This window comes from Dipodomys ordii, unplaced genomic scaffold (assembly GCF_000151885.1).
Source record: "Dipodomys ordii isolate 6190 unplaced genomic scaffold, Dord_2.0 Scaffold8, whole genome shotgun sequence".
NCBI classification, from domain to species: Eukaryota; Metazoa; Chordata; class Mammalia; order Rodentia; family Heteromyidae; genus Dipodomys; species Dipodomys ordii.
Genome location: NW_012267224.1, coordinates 23,183,057 through 23,200,290, shown reverse-complemented (window position 1 = coordinate 23,200,290; position 17,234 = coordinate 23,183,057). Strand labels below are relative to the sequence as shown.

Here is a 17,234-nt window from a genome sequence, read left to right as displayed (position 1 = left end):
TATATATATATATATATATATATATATATATAAATATATCACATTTTCTTGATCCATTCATCTCTGAGGGGCATCTGGGTTGATTCCATATCTTAGCTATGGGAAACAATGCTGCAATGAACGTAGTTTTGCTGGTAGCTTTAGTATGGCTTTGTTGGTGACCATTTGGGTAAACACCCAGGAGTGGGATTGCTGGATGAGAGAGGAGCTCTATGTTTAGTCTTTTGAGGAACCTCCATACTGCTTTCCAGAGTGGTTGAACTAGATTACATTCCCAACAACAGTGTAGTAGTATTCCGTTTTAGCCACATCCCCGCCAGCATCAGTTATTATTTGTTTTCCTGATAATGGCCATTCTAACTGGGGTAAAGTGGAATCTCAATGTAGTTTTGATTTGCATTTCTTTTATGGCCAGAGATCTTGAACATTTCTCCGTGTGTTTATTGGCTGTTCTTACTTCCTCTTCAGAGAAGTCTCTTTTTAATTCTTTAGCCCACTTATGAATGGGGTGGTTGTTTCTTTGAGAATTTGCTTTTGGGGAGTTTAATTTTTTGAGTGCCAGGTATAGTTTTGATATGAGGCTCTTGTCTGTTTTATAGCTTGTGAAGATCTTCTCCCAATCCGTGGGCTTTCTATTGATCTTGCTAGCTATGTCCTTTGCCGTGGAGAAGCTCTGAAATTTAATGCAATCAGCCTTGGTTTTTATTTATCTAGCCTTTCTTTGATTTTTTTGTGTTTCTGTATCTTTATTTAGGAAGTTTCAACCTGTGCCAAGGAGTCCTAGTGGTTCCCCTATCTCTTCCTGTAATATCTCTTACCTCAAGGTCTTTAATTCATTTGGAGTTGATTATGGTGCAGGGAGATTTAAGGATTTAACTTGAGTTCTCTGTTCTGTATGCCAACAATGAGAAGAAGGAGGCTGAAATCAGGAACGCAACTGCTTTTGTAATAGCTTCAAAAAACAAACAGAATGTTGAGACAAAGGACAAGGGGGGAACCAGTGCAACAGCGGTATATACAAGATAATACGTTGGAAATGATCTCTACAACTTGGAGAGGAGGCTGGGGGGAAGGAAAGTAGAAGAAAACAGGGAAAGGGAAACAAGTTTGATAAGAAATGTGCTTCTTATCTTACTTATGTAACTGAACCCCTCTGTAATCATCTTGACAATAAAAAATTATTAGTGATTATTTATAATAGCTATATTAGTATTCATAAATAAATTATTTAAAACAAAAATCCCTAGGCATTAACCAAAGATGTGAAAGACCACTAAGATGAAAACCTTTAAAACCTGAAAAAGGAAATTAAAGCAAGCTTAAGGAAGTGGAAAAACCTCCCATGCTTCTAGATTGGGAGGATTAACATCTTAAAAATGGCAATACTGCCAAAAGCTATCTACCAGTTCAATGCAGTACCCATCAATATCCCAACAACAATCTTCAATCCAAAAATTCATATAGAATAATGGAAGACCTTGAATAGCAAAAATGATCTTTAGCAGGAAGAACAGTGCTAGAGGAATATCAGTACTATTATGAAGCTATTATAAAAACAGCTTGGTACTGGCACGTGAAAAGGCCTGAGGACCAATGGAATAGAATTTAAGATCCAGAAATGATCCCACAGACCTAAAGTCACCTAATCTTCGATAAGGGCACAATCATTTGTATTTCTTAAAATAGTAGTAGTTACTTGCAGATGATGGTAGGGACTTGCTCTACAATTCATCTACCTACATGGGCCTACAAAATACTCCAACGAACATTCCTGTCTGCCAATATTTTAGGTACTAATACTATCTTGAGTCAAATAGCCTAGGCTTGCATAGCAGCCTGAATGTGCTGTATATCCTTCTTTTATTCTGGGCCTTGTTCAAAAATAGTTTTGGAGCCAGTTGGTAAATGAACTAGATGATAAATATGTTGCCTCCAAAGTCCAAAGGGGCCTGCTGAGATTTGTGCCCATTGATTGGTTATAGAAGGAATAAAATGTAACTTTAATTGTGTTTTAAAGGATTACTCAACATGCCCACATCTTTGTGCTTTAAGAAAGAACTGATAGAAGGGCTCTGATTTTAAGTTGTGTTCATTTTCAACGTTCAATATGAAATGTATTAAACATAGTTAAGTAACTGAAATGGTAAATATCAAGAAGCTTAAGATCTTCTTTAGCTTTGTACCGATTTATACTGTCTTATCTCACTTTACTGCTATAAAAGACAGAACAAAAAAAATGCTATCTTTTCTTGCAGTGTGTAGTTAAATCCTGGTAAACACTAATTGACATCCCTAAAATGAAAAGTGAAATTCTTAAGCCTGAGGACCACAGGTACAAGGGTCCCTTGTTTGCTCCCCACTCTGTGGAAAGAAGTGCTTTGATGAGAGTGATACCTTATGCTGTGTAAGTTTGGAGTTCATAGAGAGACTTCACTACACATTGTTCTCTTTAAACAGAGCAAACATGGCAGCAACCTTGCATGGATTGCAGTAAACACTTTGGACAATGGTGCTGATGTTGTTGTTTGTTTGTTTTTGTTGGCCGTGGGGCCTGAAATCTGGACCTGGGCTCTGTCCCTGGGCTCTTCAGCTCAAGGCTAGTGCTCTACCACTTGGGCCACTTCCAGCATTGTCTGCTTGGGCCACAATACTACTTCCAGCATTGTCTGCTTATGTGGTGCTGAGGAATCGAGCCCAGGGCCTCATGCATGCAAGGTAAGCACTCTACCACTGAGCCACCTTCCCAGCCAGCGGTGCTGATATTAACTGAGTGTTTAAATAATCACTGTGGTGTATTGGAGTTCTTATGATTTCATTTAGAAAGAAGAAATACTTGGTCCCAGCAAAGTTTTTGTAAAGAATTCAAAAGGAAGCTCCCAATATATTTACCTGATGGTTGGGTCTAATGTGAGATGATTTAAAAAGACAAATGGAAATACCAAATCAGTCAAGATTTACCTAAAAATTATTTAAAACCAAATATTTTTATTCATAGTATCTTTACATTAGAATGATAAAATATATGTGTGTTTGCAGAGATTATTTCTGCCTAATGAAGTCTATGTGATTTGTACAATGTATTAGCACTTTAAGCATTAGCTGAAGCTAAAGTGAAATACTTTAGTGAAATAGATTAAGTTTATAATTGAATTATAGATTCACTGGGGAACTGCAGGGAAAAAAAGGGAGAGTAAATCCAATACTTGATTTTTTAAACAACAAAAATCAGACATTCCGGGAGTTAGTAAAGAGTTCCAAAATGATGGTTAGGCATTTGCCTAAGGCAAATCCTGCAGTGTTTACCTCAATGTCCAGGGAGACTTAATAAAGTGCTTTGTTTGGGCAGATTTGCTTCACAAATAGTGAGAGATGGAGCTTGAGAGTGCTGGGAAAGTATGAGTAAAACTGGCATAGGCTAAAAATAACTAAAATGAATTTAAAGATGAATACCAGCATCTTGAATACCAGCAGTTGTCTAGATGGCATAGTTCTGATGTAAGATAGCAATAGTGATAGTATAAAAAGAGAAGCAAGAAGGTAAGTTTAGAAATAAAAAGAAATTACCTATGTAAATGAGTTTTGAAAATGAAGTGGCCATTATTTATTGATAAAAAAAACATACCCTGGAAGTGGCGCTGTGACTCAAATGGTAGAGTGCTAACCTTGAACTGAAGAGTTCAGGGACAGCGAGTAGGCCCAGAGTTCAAGCCCCAGGACCAACAAAAAAACAAAAACAAGGGGGCTGGGAAGGTGGCTCAGTGGTAGAGCACTTGCCTTGCATGCTCAAGGCCCTGGGTTCGATTCCTCAGCACCACATAAGCAAAAAGAAAAAAGCCGGAAGTGGCGCTGTGGCTCAAGTGGTAGAGCGCTAGCTTTGAGCTGAAGAGCTGAGGGACAGTGCCCAGGCCCAGAGTTCAGGCCCCATGACCGGACCCAAAAAAAACAAAACCAAAAACAAAACAAAACAACATACCTTTCAGCATGCTCCAATGGTATACATGAGGAAAAGACTCAGGAATGTATCTCCTTAGGAGCTATTTAATTACCCTTTCCCCAAATGAAATAAAACCGAATAAATTGAGGACACACTGTGAATTATCTACAAAAGTGTTATGCTACAGTAAAATAAATATGTGTTGAATGGGTTAATAGAAATATAGAAGCATAGCTAAAAATAAATAAATTTCTTACTCTGTTCCTGCTTCAGATTTCCCTTTTTCTTTACTATAAGTAGACATGGAGTAATGGTGTACTTGGATGACAAGCATTTTTTTTAAACAAATACTCGTATGCCATTTTTAACAAAATATTCCTGTTTGTTGGAATTAATACTTGTATTTTTTAGTATACACAACCAACCTACTTTTGTTTATTTTTATGAACAAACTTGCAAAAAAATTTTTGTGCCAGTATTGGGGTTTGAATTCAGGGCCTGGAGTCTCTTCCCTAGTTAGCTTTTTCCGCCCAAGGCTGGCAGTCTACCACATGAGCCCCAGTTTTACTTCTGGTTTTCTGCTGGTTAGTTGGAGGGAGATAAGGATGTCATAAATGGTAAATGTACCCATCAAGAATTCTAGGATTTCTGTGGTAGCAGTGATTGGTAAATGAATTTGAAACGTCAACAAGATCTTTTTATTAAATAACAAACATAAACATTTACAGATTATATTTTTAAAATATATTTTCTGTTCTGAAATTTTTTAATGAGAGGAGTTGTTTTCTTCCCTACGTGTGCTTGAACACAGTGCAAGGCTGAAACCTAATTGGGCATTGTCCCAGAGCAGTTTTTGCCCAAGGCAAGCACTCTACCACTTTGATACTCAGGTCCACTTCTGGTTTTCTGTTGTTTAATTGGAGATAAAAAATCTCAGTGACTTTTCTGCCAGGGCTGGCTTTGAACTGAGATCCTTAGATCTCATCCTCTTGAGTAGCTAGGATGACAGGTAAGAGCCTCCAGCACCCAGTATAATGGGTGTTGTGTACTAAAACTGGCACATATACTAGAAATTGGAGAAATACAATATTTACTTATTATGTCATCTAATTTTATAGCTTGTTTACTTGTTTGTTTTGGGTTTCCTTAGACTTGGATCTTAGGAACTCAAGTAGGTAATTGAATAGTGAAAGGGAAGCAACTAAAGGAAGAGAAAAGTATACTTTAACTAATCAACCTCCTTATTTTTGTGAGTTAATTGGATTCACCCACCATGAAATGGAGTCCTGTAAAGTTTTCCTAAGTAACCTCAACTTAGTTTTGCCTTCCTGTAAAAAACTGTGTCCAAGTTTGTGAAGTTTGTTACAACACACCAGTAATGCCTTAGAGCTCAAAGCAGAAAATCAAATAGATATTTGGGGGAATTTCAGCTGTGTGAGCAGAAATGATTAGAATGGTAGTCTCCACATCTAGTTTCTTATATGCTGTGTGTTTTGTTCATGGATATTTCATTGTCTTAAGATGACAGTTTACTAGTTTGCATCAGAAAATATATAAAATCACATTTCCCATGCATAGCTTTCTGTTTTGCTTCTGTATAGAGTTTCATTAAGTACTGACAGTATGATTACTTTTATCTTTTTTGTTACTTCTTAGAGTAGTTAATTTTGGGATAATTCACTTCATTCAAAGATTTTTCTAAGTCTTTTCAATCTTTAATGCTAAATTTACACAGTTCTTAAATTCACAAAGTGGCATTTTATTGTAATGCTTAATTTTTGCGTATAAGTATTTGTTGTTTTGATACTAATACTCTTGTCTGTGGATTTTGGTCCTTCCATATGCCATGAGGTTTTGATGGGGCTTCTGTGAAAGTTACTGCATTGTACATGAGGATTGAAACATAACTGAAGTCTGGCTGTGACTGAGATGAGCACTTAATCCAAGTTGAGTGAGTTAGACTCTTTGGGACAATACATCCAGACCCTGGAAAATAGAAGAAATATGCATGATGCTGTTCCAGTTATGCCCTCTATCAAAGAAAGGCTTCTATCTTTTTTTGTTGTTGTTGTTGATCATGGGGCTTAACTCTGAGCCTGAGTACTGTCCCTCAGCTCTTCAGCTCAAGGCTAGCACTCTACCACTTGAGTTACAGCGCCACTTCTGGTTTTTTGGAGGTTTATTGGAGATAAGAGTTTTACAGACTTTCCTGCCCGGGCTGGCTTTGAACCGTGATCCTCAGATCTCAGCCTCCTGAGTAGCAAGGATTATAGGTGTGAGCTACTGGTGTTTGACTTGAGGCTTCTATCTTTAGTTCAAGAAAATGATAAAAAGTACAGAAAGAAGCACAACTGATAAACTGAGATTCTTGATCCTGCCTGGTTGCTTGATATCCAATGTAGGCCCCCACCTCTAATCTTGCCAGTTGTATGAACAATAAATAATGTTGAGTTTTGTTCATCATTTTCAAACAAATTGGCACTTGAACAGAGGGAATGATCCTAGAATGAGTTTTCCTTAGTAACATTTTTGCTTCAAAGAAAGTTTGTAAGTAAAGAAATAAAATAATATTATCTAGTCTGTGCATAGAGTTATTCATAATCAACTCAGAGTTTATTCAGGGTGGTTATTTATAAAATGGCAGAATAAGACCAGTGTAGAAGTGACATATGCATTCCATAATATGGATTCCCACTCACCAAGACTGACCTGGCTATTGCTATTGTGAACTAGTCAGTTTTCTAAATCTTTAATAAGCAAAAGAACCTAGGTATGCAGTGATCCTTCTAAGAGATTAGCTAGTTACTAAGTTATAGGTCAGTTACACTGAGTTTCTTCCATGTGGAGACCTTTAATCTCCAAAATATTTATTTTGGATTTGATGTTTATTTTGTCTTCATTCCCATAGTGTTTAAATCATATCAACTATCTATTAAACATGGTTTTACAGTTTGTTCAAAACGTTCAATACTCCATGCAAATCACCAATTATTCTCATAGAAGAAGCAACTCCATAAACTCGAATCTTTTCATGTACCCAAGTAGTAATGGGGTATTATGTAGAGTTACTTATGATTTAAAATTACCAGGTTATCATTTAGAATAATTTTAGCAATTAAAAACAATCAAACCGACCACAGTATAAGGATTGGGTAGGGTAACCAGATTTTCAAAAGATTGAAAACCAATTCCTGGAAAAACCAGGAATTAGAGCAGTTTTGCTTATGTCTACAATGAGGTGTAATACCATCAGTGATTCAACTGAAAGTGAAACTAATTTCTCCCCTCCCCCCTTTCTATGTACACTAAAGTTTCCGGGAGAAGTTGGTTGTTTTACTTTGGATCATGTACTCTTCTGTGATGAGGGTAGGGGGAAGTTCATTGTATAAGTAATACATTCATACATTAACAGTGAGTCAATAAGGACTCGTCTATAGTAGCTACCATTGTTTTTTCCCTGTGTTTGTTGTATGCTTCCCCCATTAATGGTCCTTAATACCCATCATGATACAAAGAATCTTTCTGTTAGCTGTATGGTGGAATATATGATCCAAGCTGTAGTAAGTGTATCTGCATGCTACTAAGGTAACTTTTTCTTTTCTTTTCTTTTTTAATAAGTTTTTTATTGTGAAAATCCTGTATTACAATCACATGAGCAAGGTAATCAGTACATTTCTTATCAAGCATTATTACCTCCTCCTTTGTTTTTCCCCTACCATTCCTTCCTTTCCATCTCCACAACTACACTCTTCCCCCGCCCTACCTGAATTGTAAAGTTCATTTTTCCACGCAGAGTCTTGTACATTGCATTGTTGCAATGGGTCTACCTGTATCCCTATTTAAACAATTTGTTTTTTCCCTTCCTTCTCCAAATTATACCAACAACAAATACAGTGAAAACAGTGGGGGAGGGTATACAATAGCAAGAAAGGAAAAAACCACTTGTGTCCATACCTTGGGGTTCATTTCACTTAACATCATCTTATCTGACCTTTTCTGCTTGTCTCAGATATATACTAGATAGTGCAAATAAGGGAAACCATGGGATCTATGTTTCTTTTCACCTGGCTTATTTCACTTAATATAATTTTTTCCAAGTCTTTCCATTTCCTAACAACTGGGATGATGTCATTCTTTCTGATGGAGGCATAGAATTCCATTGTGTATATATGCCACATTTTCTTGATCTATTCATCTACTGAGGGGCATCTGGGTTGGTTCCAGATCTTAGCTATGGTAAATAATGCTGCAATAAACATAGTTGTGCTGGTAGCTTTAGTATGGTCTTGTTTGTGATATTTGGGTAAATGCCCAAAAGTGGGATTGCTGGGTCATAGGGGAGCTCTATGTGGAGACTTTTGAGGAACCTGCATACTACTTTCCAAAGTGGTTGAACAAGTTTACACTCCCACCAACAATGCAGTAGGGTTCCCTTCTGTCCACATCCCCTCCAAAGGTGACCTTTTCTAATGTTAAAATGTAACAGACATCCTATATCATATTGAAATTCATTATCTGTTATAGATGCTTCTGTAGGGATAATTATAAATATACATATTTCAGTATTTTAATAAATGTAATAACTTACTAAGTATAATACATTAAAACATTGACTTCATATCGTGGAAGTGTTTTAGTGTGAGTAAAGCAGTGTTGTTATCTTGACTTTATAGACATGTTGACTCTGGACCAACGACAGTTTTTGCTGATGGTAAAATATGTAAACCACGATGTTGGTAGTTGTTTAAATGAACCAAAGATGGGTGAAAATGTCTTATAACACATAGAAATATAGTAATAAAGCCATATCAATTAGAATTGTACTTATATTTAGTGTGCCTAAGCATATATTTGATCATTTATGTTCTTAGGGAGCCAAATGTCTGTCACACTGAAATCTTACACCTGTATGCTTTACTTTTTTTCTTAAAGAATTTATTGTATATTTATTTTGAAATTTGGGCTTTACTTTTGTATTCCCTAATGAAACTATAAATCAGTGAATGTCTAAACTGAATCTCACCTCCTGTTTGGTAGCTGGGTCCGGATACCATAATGATTTAACCTCAGCAACAATTTTGCTTATAGTTATAACAAGTTCAATTACTCTGTTTATGATATTCTAGCCATGTTACCATGAGTGACAAAATATAATCAATCATGAAACATTTTAAAGATAGACATTTAAATAATTTTATGTTTATCATATACTTAACATAGAAAATACAATATTTTGATAAGCATGTGTTTAATAAAGTAATTACTATTGTCAAACTTAACTGAAACTTTGTGTCTTTTGACCTCCATCTTCCCATTTCCTTCACCTCCTCCCATTCATCCTCTGGTGACCATCTTTTGTTCACTCCTTCTATGTATTTGAGCTTTTGAATCTGTTTACTAGTTTATTTATAAGCAATTTATAAATCTCACCCACAATGATAGGATCATTGTTATCAACAAGAAAAGAGGTTATTAAGTGTTAGAAAGAATAGGAATGTTTCTAAATAATTTTAAAATAGAATTCCTCTGTGACTTAGTTATTTGTCCTCTAGACAGATACTTGAGGAAATAAAATCACTACACTAAAGGATAACTATACCCTAATTCCATTAGAGCATTATTTACTGTAGCCAAGAGATGTGCATAATCCATGCCCATAAAAATGGCTAAAGAAATTATATGTACAACAACTATGAAATATCTAATTGAGTCTTATTGCCAGTCACATAAAATATTGTTTTATGTGGATTTCCTTGTTTCAATAAGCTATGTAGAAGGACTCTTAATTTATTAAATGAAAATTTAGTTTCTTTAGTTATTCTTGTAGCTGGAATAATGTACTAAATAAAACGCTAGCAAATGCTTTAATGCTGATAGACCTAATTGATAGATCAAACTATTCAGTGGATCAACAGCTGGCATGATTATATATTCAAAGCACCAAGCAATATTTAAAATGTCTACTGATACTATATGCTTCATTTCATACATTAGCATCAAGTGCTTTTTTAAAAAAATTAGGAGTAACAGTGGGAAACTATTTAAATAGGTCATTCATAATTGAATTCGATGCATGTTGTTTATTTTTCTTGTTCTGTGAGCATCTTGGCTGGATAGTTATGAAAAATAAACTGAAAATCTGAATAAATTTACCTAGAATTGCAGTACTAATGCAATACTACAATGCTAATACTAACAGTACTAATGCTAATACTACAAATACTGATAACATGGAAAGTTCATAAGATACCTGACTTGAAAATGTATATTATTGCTACAATAGAGTGGTAAAAAAAATTAAGGAGCAAATGAGGTACTTTACTAATAATAGGAATAGGAAATAGGTTTGTTAGTTTTAGCCAAAAGAAAACCACCACATGGTTCAGGCAGAAAAGATTTTAGTGGAGGGAGCATACTGCCAGCCCTCATGAGATGGAGCCATGCAGAGAGGGAAGGGAAGAGAAGGGGAGGGGCAGGGAGGGTAAGGGGTAGAGAAGGAAAAAGGGGAAGAGAAGGATAAAGGAGGCTACTTCTGGTGGGAATGGAGTTAATGTAAGGGAGAGGGCAGGGAGGAGGTGTGGATATGACCTTAGCATCTGGGAACCTCCCAAGGTCTAAAAGAGACTTGAAGGGGTGGTCTAGGATGTGACCACAGAGAAAGGGGAGGTCCCTGTCCCCAGGTGCACTGATTACTTGGGTTACAATGCTGGACTGGACAGGGGAGGGGTCTTCTTGGAAAGGGCCACATGTGTGCACCCAGGAATAGTGGGCAAAGGGCCATTTTTTCAGGGCACACCCAACAAGATTGACTCTTTTAGGAGAAGTATGAACAGGGATGATGGTTATATGAAAATATAACAACATAACCTGGAGAAAGCATCCTTAACATTTGAAAGAAAATATAGAATTTGGTTTTAAAAAAACACACTTTCTGTACTCCCTTTTCCTGCCTACCCCAGTCACAGAGAAATAACTTTTGTCCTTATCAACAATTATCAACCTTTGTCCTTAATTACAATGGCTTATGTTTACTGATATCGTGCTGTTTGCTAAAAAATGAATAATTACAGAAAAAAGCCTAGTGCTCTCATGGAGCTCGTATTTTATTGGAGGATAATAGATACACTGTGTAATTTAATCTTCCTTTCCAGTTGATACCTGTTTTGTCTTGATCTATTATTGAAGACTGTGAGGCATGCATTTGTATTTGCCTGTAGTCACATGTCTAAGTGAGGTCTGCAGAATCTGCTCTATTTGGATGCTGTGTTTTTTTTCTCATCTCTGTTTTTTGAATTGTACAATCTTACACATTTCTTGAGAACACGGGAAATGTCTATCTGGTAGTGTTTGTACACACATGCTCTGCCTTTACTCACACACCAGAATTGAGCTGAGCACTTCTTGGCAGCCAGTGCTTCCAGTTGTATCCAGGAACTCTTTCTTCCTTTGTACTCAGTTATCTGATTGCAGCAGATTCCCCTTTTCTCTACTACCTGAGTTTCTGCTCTCTCTTTACTGAAGATGTATGTGGTATTATTACTTTTTTTTATTTTTGTATTCATATTCTTTCCCTTTTAATTACTTGTCTATGAAACAAGTCCTTACGAGTTATATATACTAACTGTTTTCATCTCTTTTGTAATTTATTTAAAATTTATTTTATTAGCTTATATTAGTTATACAAAGGGGAATTTCATGTTACATTTTCACATGTTTACAATATGTTACTGTCAATCTCGCCTCTTCTATCAATTTTCCTTTTCCCTTTCTTCCTTTTCAAAAAAAATAGCAACAGGTTTCCCTTTCAATTTTCATAAATGCAAATAATCTATTCTGACCATATTCGTCTTCTTTCAAAATGTATTGAAGAACTCTTCACCCTCTATTCTGTATTATTCTTTTTCCCTTTATTCTCTCCTGTTAAATAATCCCTTACTACATTCTCTCTCTCTCTCTCTCTCTCTCTCTCTCTCTCTCTCGATATATATATATATTTTTTTTTTGGCATGTCTAGATCTATCTTTTAAGGAAAAAGTAACACCCATGCTATTTTCTCCTTTTATTCCACTGTAGGAACGTGTATAGCCCCAACATTTCCATATTGTATTTTTCAGTGCCTGTTAACATAGCATTGACATTTGACACAAATACCTCTTCTTGAAATGCTTTCTTCATTAGATTTCCATTTGTTCAAACTCTTGCTTCTCTGTCTCACCAGTAGGCTTGACTCAATTCTCTTAACAATTTTTCCACTTATACCCACTTTCCTAATATTAAAATAATATAGTAATTACTCTTTTTATAACTTTTTTCTTTCTATGTGACTTATTTAATGATCTCATGGAACCTTGTGATTGTCAATGCAGTTATACAAATTGTGTTACTTTGCTTAATTATTCATTTCCTGTGTCCCTGAAACAAGCTTTCAAGTTTTTTTCTCCAATACTATTACAAAAAATACAGCAGTACCTCCCTGTAGGTTATATATACTTTATCATCTGGGTCTTTGGGTTTATTATGTAATTTACTGCATTTAGCTAGTAATATGGGGAAGGTTCTGTTCCTTCCTGCCTACTAATTTATTCTCCTGTAGCCACTTTGCACAGAGAAATTCTAATTATCTTTCTGTTTTTCATTACTTTCAGTGACTTCTCATTTGATATGGATACAATAACAAAATTCCCCAGACTGTATAACTTATGCACAGTAGAAATTTATTGAGATTAAGGTGTTTGCCCATTCAGTATTTGGTGGGGGCCTACTTCCTTATTCATAGATTACTATCTTTTCACTGTATCTTTTTATAGTAGAAGAATTGAGGGAACTCTCTTAAGATTTCTTTCATGAGGGTACTGATCTCATTTATGTACTTTCTTCATTAATATTTATTTGGAGAGAACAAGGAAAAGGGTGACACTATTCAAAAAGAACTGTACTCTTTATCTGATTTCTATAACTGTAACCCCCCTGTAAATTACCTTTATAATAACAATGAAAAATTCATAAAAATAAAAAGAGAAAAATAAAGAGGAAGTAAGGCCAGCCTTTTCCATATACCACGTAAGGATACAAAGAAGTATGCATCTGCTATCCACAAGGGAATATTCACCTGGAACCAAATCATCAGCCCCTGGATCTTAATGTCTGTTGGTTAAGCCACTTAGTCTGTGGTGTTTTGTCATAGTAAACAGCAAAAGCAGGAAGATTGATGTGCATGATTTTAGAAATAGATACTTTAAGAGGGTTCTTATGAGGCTCCAAATTCACATGAGGAAATGTTATTCTAAAGAAAAATGAACTTAGTTTTAAAATTGCAAAGAATACAAGCTAACATCTAGTATTTTCTAGACTGTACATTTCAAATAATGACATTACAGATTACAGATGTGAATCATCACACGTATTCTCCAAAAGTCAAATTCTTTTAAATACTATTGGAACCCTGCATAGTCTTCTAAGTTGCCAAAATGTTTCCACATCTTTTCCTCCATGGTATCAGGATGAACTTCAGTAAAATATTACTTCTAAATCAAAGTATTTATTTATTTTTATTGTTGAGTTGATAGAGGGGTTACAGTTACATAAGTCAGGTAATGAGTATAATACTTTTTTCATTTTATTTTATTTTATTTTTTGTGAACATACTGTACAGAGGGGTTACAATTACATGGGCAGGATAATGCATACATTTCTTATCAAGCATTGCAGCCTCCTCCTTTGTTTACCCTTCACGAGTATAATACTTTTTGAATCATGTCTCTCCACTGTTGCTCTCTCCCAGTCTTTGGTGGACAAAGTCTCAATAGCTATATACAGATGATCATATAAAATAATATTCTATCAAATTCTATTTTTGATAAACTTAGCATACCATTATTGAAAACATGATTTAAAGTCAAGTAGATATTAAACTATGATATTACTTTGACTTTCAGCCTAGCTGATGGTGGACACTTGTAGAAAGAAGTAGGGATCTTATTAGCAGGGTAATTATATTGAAGGTCTGTATTTTTTTCTCAAGGAGATAAATTTGTTAGGAACGTATAATTCTTAGAAATAGGAAATACATTTTAAGACATCTTATTTACATGAAGTCCTAATGTATTTTCCATAGTATAAGCTTCCTAACAGTCAGATTCAGTCTGGGTGATGAGCCAGTCTTGTCAGCATTTTTCAAATGCTTACATTTAATATGTATCTAATAGAATGCCATAAATAATAAGAGGAAACTGGGACATTGACTCACAAGTTAGGTTGGCCAGAACTATTGTACTGCCATCTGTGGTAAATTACATGCTTTTGCACATAGATTAAAAGAAGGAAAATAATTTGTAGTGCTTAAACTTAAATGAGCTATACTTTGACGATAAATGGAAATCTTGAATCCCTGTGATAGCATTCTTAGAGCTCTTACCCTACTTTTATGGCTTTTAAATAAGGAGTGATGTTTATGATCACTAAATATCTCCTCCCAGGTTTATGGAAACAAAAGGCTTTCTTTTTCTAGCTACTAAAATATAATTGGCTGAAGAATAGGAAGCCACAATCCAAGAGCCATTATTATTTCCTCTGTTATCATCTCTATAACTAATCAGTTATTAAATGCAGGAAAAGATGTAATTGTTGATCTCTCTCCTTTTTAAAACATACTTTGGTATACTTTAAAATCTTTGTTTACCATTCAGTTTAGTATAGTAGTACTCATTTTGCTTCTGGATTTGCCCCTTTTTGTGTCACACACAAACATATACAAACACACACACATACACACACAGAATCATACTACTCTCCAGCTTAACATTGATTACTAGTACTTCATAGCTATTAGGATCACATTCAAACATGATAGTTGGCAATGGTAAAATAACAAAGTTTTGAGTTAAATGCCAATGGCTCATGCTTGTAATCCTAGCTACTTGACATTCTGAGTTTCAAACATACACCTGAAATACCTTCTCAATGAATAGGTATATGTGTTGTTACATACCTCTCATCTCACCTACAATAGGAAGCCTAAAATAGATGGGTCATAGCCCACTATCTCAAAATAATGAATGGGAAAAAAAACTGCTTAGAGATATTGCTTGCTAGCATCTGTCTACCAAGCTCAAAGCCCCAAATTTAAAGCTAAAAATTACAAATAAATAAATATAATAAATAGTTTTTGCTATAATCACTACATTACTCTTTGACATATCACATACAAATTCCCTTAAAAGCAGGTTTTTTTGTTTTGTTTTAGTTCGTTAGATTTCTTGTTTCCCTGGTTCTATAAGTCTGAGCTTTATTTATTACATAATCCTCCATTGCCCATTCTAGCATTTCAGTCTGCCTCTAGTTGTCCATTGTCATTCTTTTTCTATGAATTATAAGCTCCTTGAGGTATAGAAACATGTCATTTAACTGGTTGATTTCCACATGAAAATTACTATTACATAGTAGGTCTATATTTAAATAAATATTCTTCAGTTTAAATATTCTACTCTCTTTTATATAATTGCCATGTCCTGTTGGCATTTCATCTTTTGACATAGACTTGGAGTTATTGTTGAGCCAAAGTCTACTTTAATTTTCTGTTCTAATTTATTACACTCTATCCCCCTTAAGCCCCAACTACTGTTCTTTCAGACATCATAAATAATTTAGGATTTGGGCTCACTCTATATTTTGCTCTTATAATAGATTTTTTACTTGGTAAGTGAGAAACACATAGTATTCAGAAGCTTTCTGATATATATCCATACATAATGCAGGAGGCTGTTCATTGCAGTATGACCTAATTAGACAAAAACATTCAAACACTGTATTTATCACCAAACTGTAAAAGCTGATGGTACAATGAAGTGCACTGTAATGTACATTATACTTCAGGGAAATGTAAAATTCTAAAAACTGGGCATAATAGATTTTATAATGAAAGATTTAAAGTCATCCTAAGTACAATGCCTTTTTGCAATTGCATTAGAACACCAAACTGAATAAAGAAGATTCTTTTGACAATTTATGACTGTGATGCTAATATTTAGCTCCAGAAAATCTGATAATCTGGTTTACAAAATATATTTTTGTAATATATGATTTTTCATAGCATGTTGTATATCCTATTTGTTCTTTTATATAAAAATATTACTTTTCATTTATTATCTTAAATAATAGCAAACATCTGGCTGTTGAATCATGTACATTTGTTATGTTCAAGTGCCACACAGTATTTTCACCAGTGTTTATAAATAGGTAGTTTAGCCACTGGAAACTACCATTATACTCTACTTCTTATAGGCTTTAACTTTGGATACCATGTAAGTGAGAAAAATACCACTTGAATTTGTCTTTCTGTGTCTAATTATCATACTTGACCATAGTATCCTTCAGTTTTTTGACACAAATGACTGGATCTTATTTTTTAACAGAAACATTCCGTGTGTGTGTGTGTGTGTGTGTGTGTGTGTGTGTGTGTGTGTGTGTGTGAGACAATTATTGTTTATTTATTGGACAACAGATATTACATTTCATTTCAACTCCTGGATATTGTGAATAATGCCAGAACCACCATGTGAAAGGAAATATCTATTGATTTCGTTCTTTTAGATGTAGGCTAAGAAATGTCAATTTTATAATAATTCTACTTTCAGATTTTTCAGCATGTTTCAAACTGCTTTCCCCAATGACAATCCCAATTTACATTTTGACTAACAGTGTATAAACATTTCCTTTATTCTGTATCTTTTTTTTTTTGGTCCGGTCGTGGGGCCTGAACTCTGGGCCTGAGCACTGTCCCTCAGCTCTTCAGCTCAAGGCTAGCGCTCTACCACTTGAGCCAAAGCACCACTTCCGGCTTTTTTCTTTTTGCTTATGTGGTGCTGAGAAATCGAACCCAAGGCCTCAGGCTTGCAAGGCAAGCGCTCTACCACTGAGCCACCTTCCCAGCCCCCTTTATTCTGTATCTTAACCAACAATTGTTTCTTGTCTTTTTGAAAATGGCCATTCTAATAGGTGTGAAGTGATAACTCATTGTGGTTTTGATTTGAATTTTCCTGATAGTGATTTTGGGCATTTTAAAATATTCTCACTGACTATTGCTGTACTGTAGATCTGAATGTTCCCCAAAGATGTGTGTGTGTGTGTGTGTGTGTGTGTGTTAAAGACTTTGAGGTCATGCTGCAACTGTCACACAACAACACATGGCAATGGATACTGTAGGAAGTGGAGCCTGGTAAAAGAAAGTTAGGTCAAAGGGGAGTTAGGACAGTAGCCAATTCTTCTCTTTTTTCTTCCTGGTTACCATGAAGGGAGTAGATTT

The 17,234-nt window shown here is 35.1% G+C and overlaps 1 long non-coding RNA gene across 1 annotated transcript in view; it reads right to left on the bottom strand.

The window, feature by feature from the left end:
• The window catches only part of LOC105980250, a 17,859-nt gene extending 8,063 nt beyond the window's left edge, over window positions 1–9,796 (bottom strand). The window contains exon 1 of the long non-coding RNA XR_001174727.1: window positions 9,786–9,796. This is a non-coding gene — a long non-coding RNA (uncharacterized LOC105980250). The remainder of the gene's footprint in view (window positions 1–9,785) is intronic.
• Window positions 9,797–17,234: the final 7,438 nt, after the last annotated feature.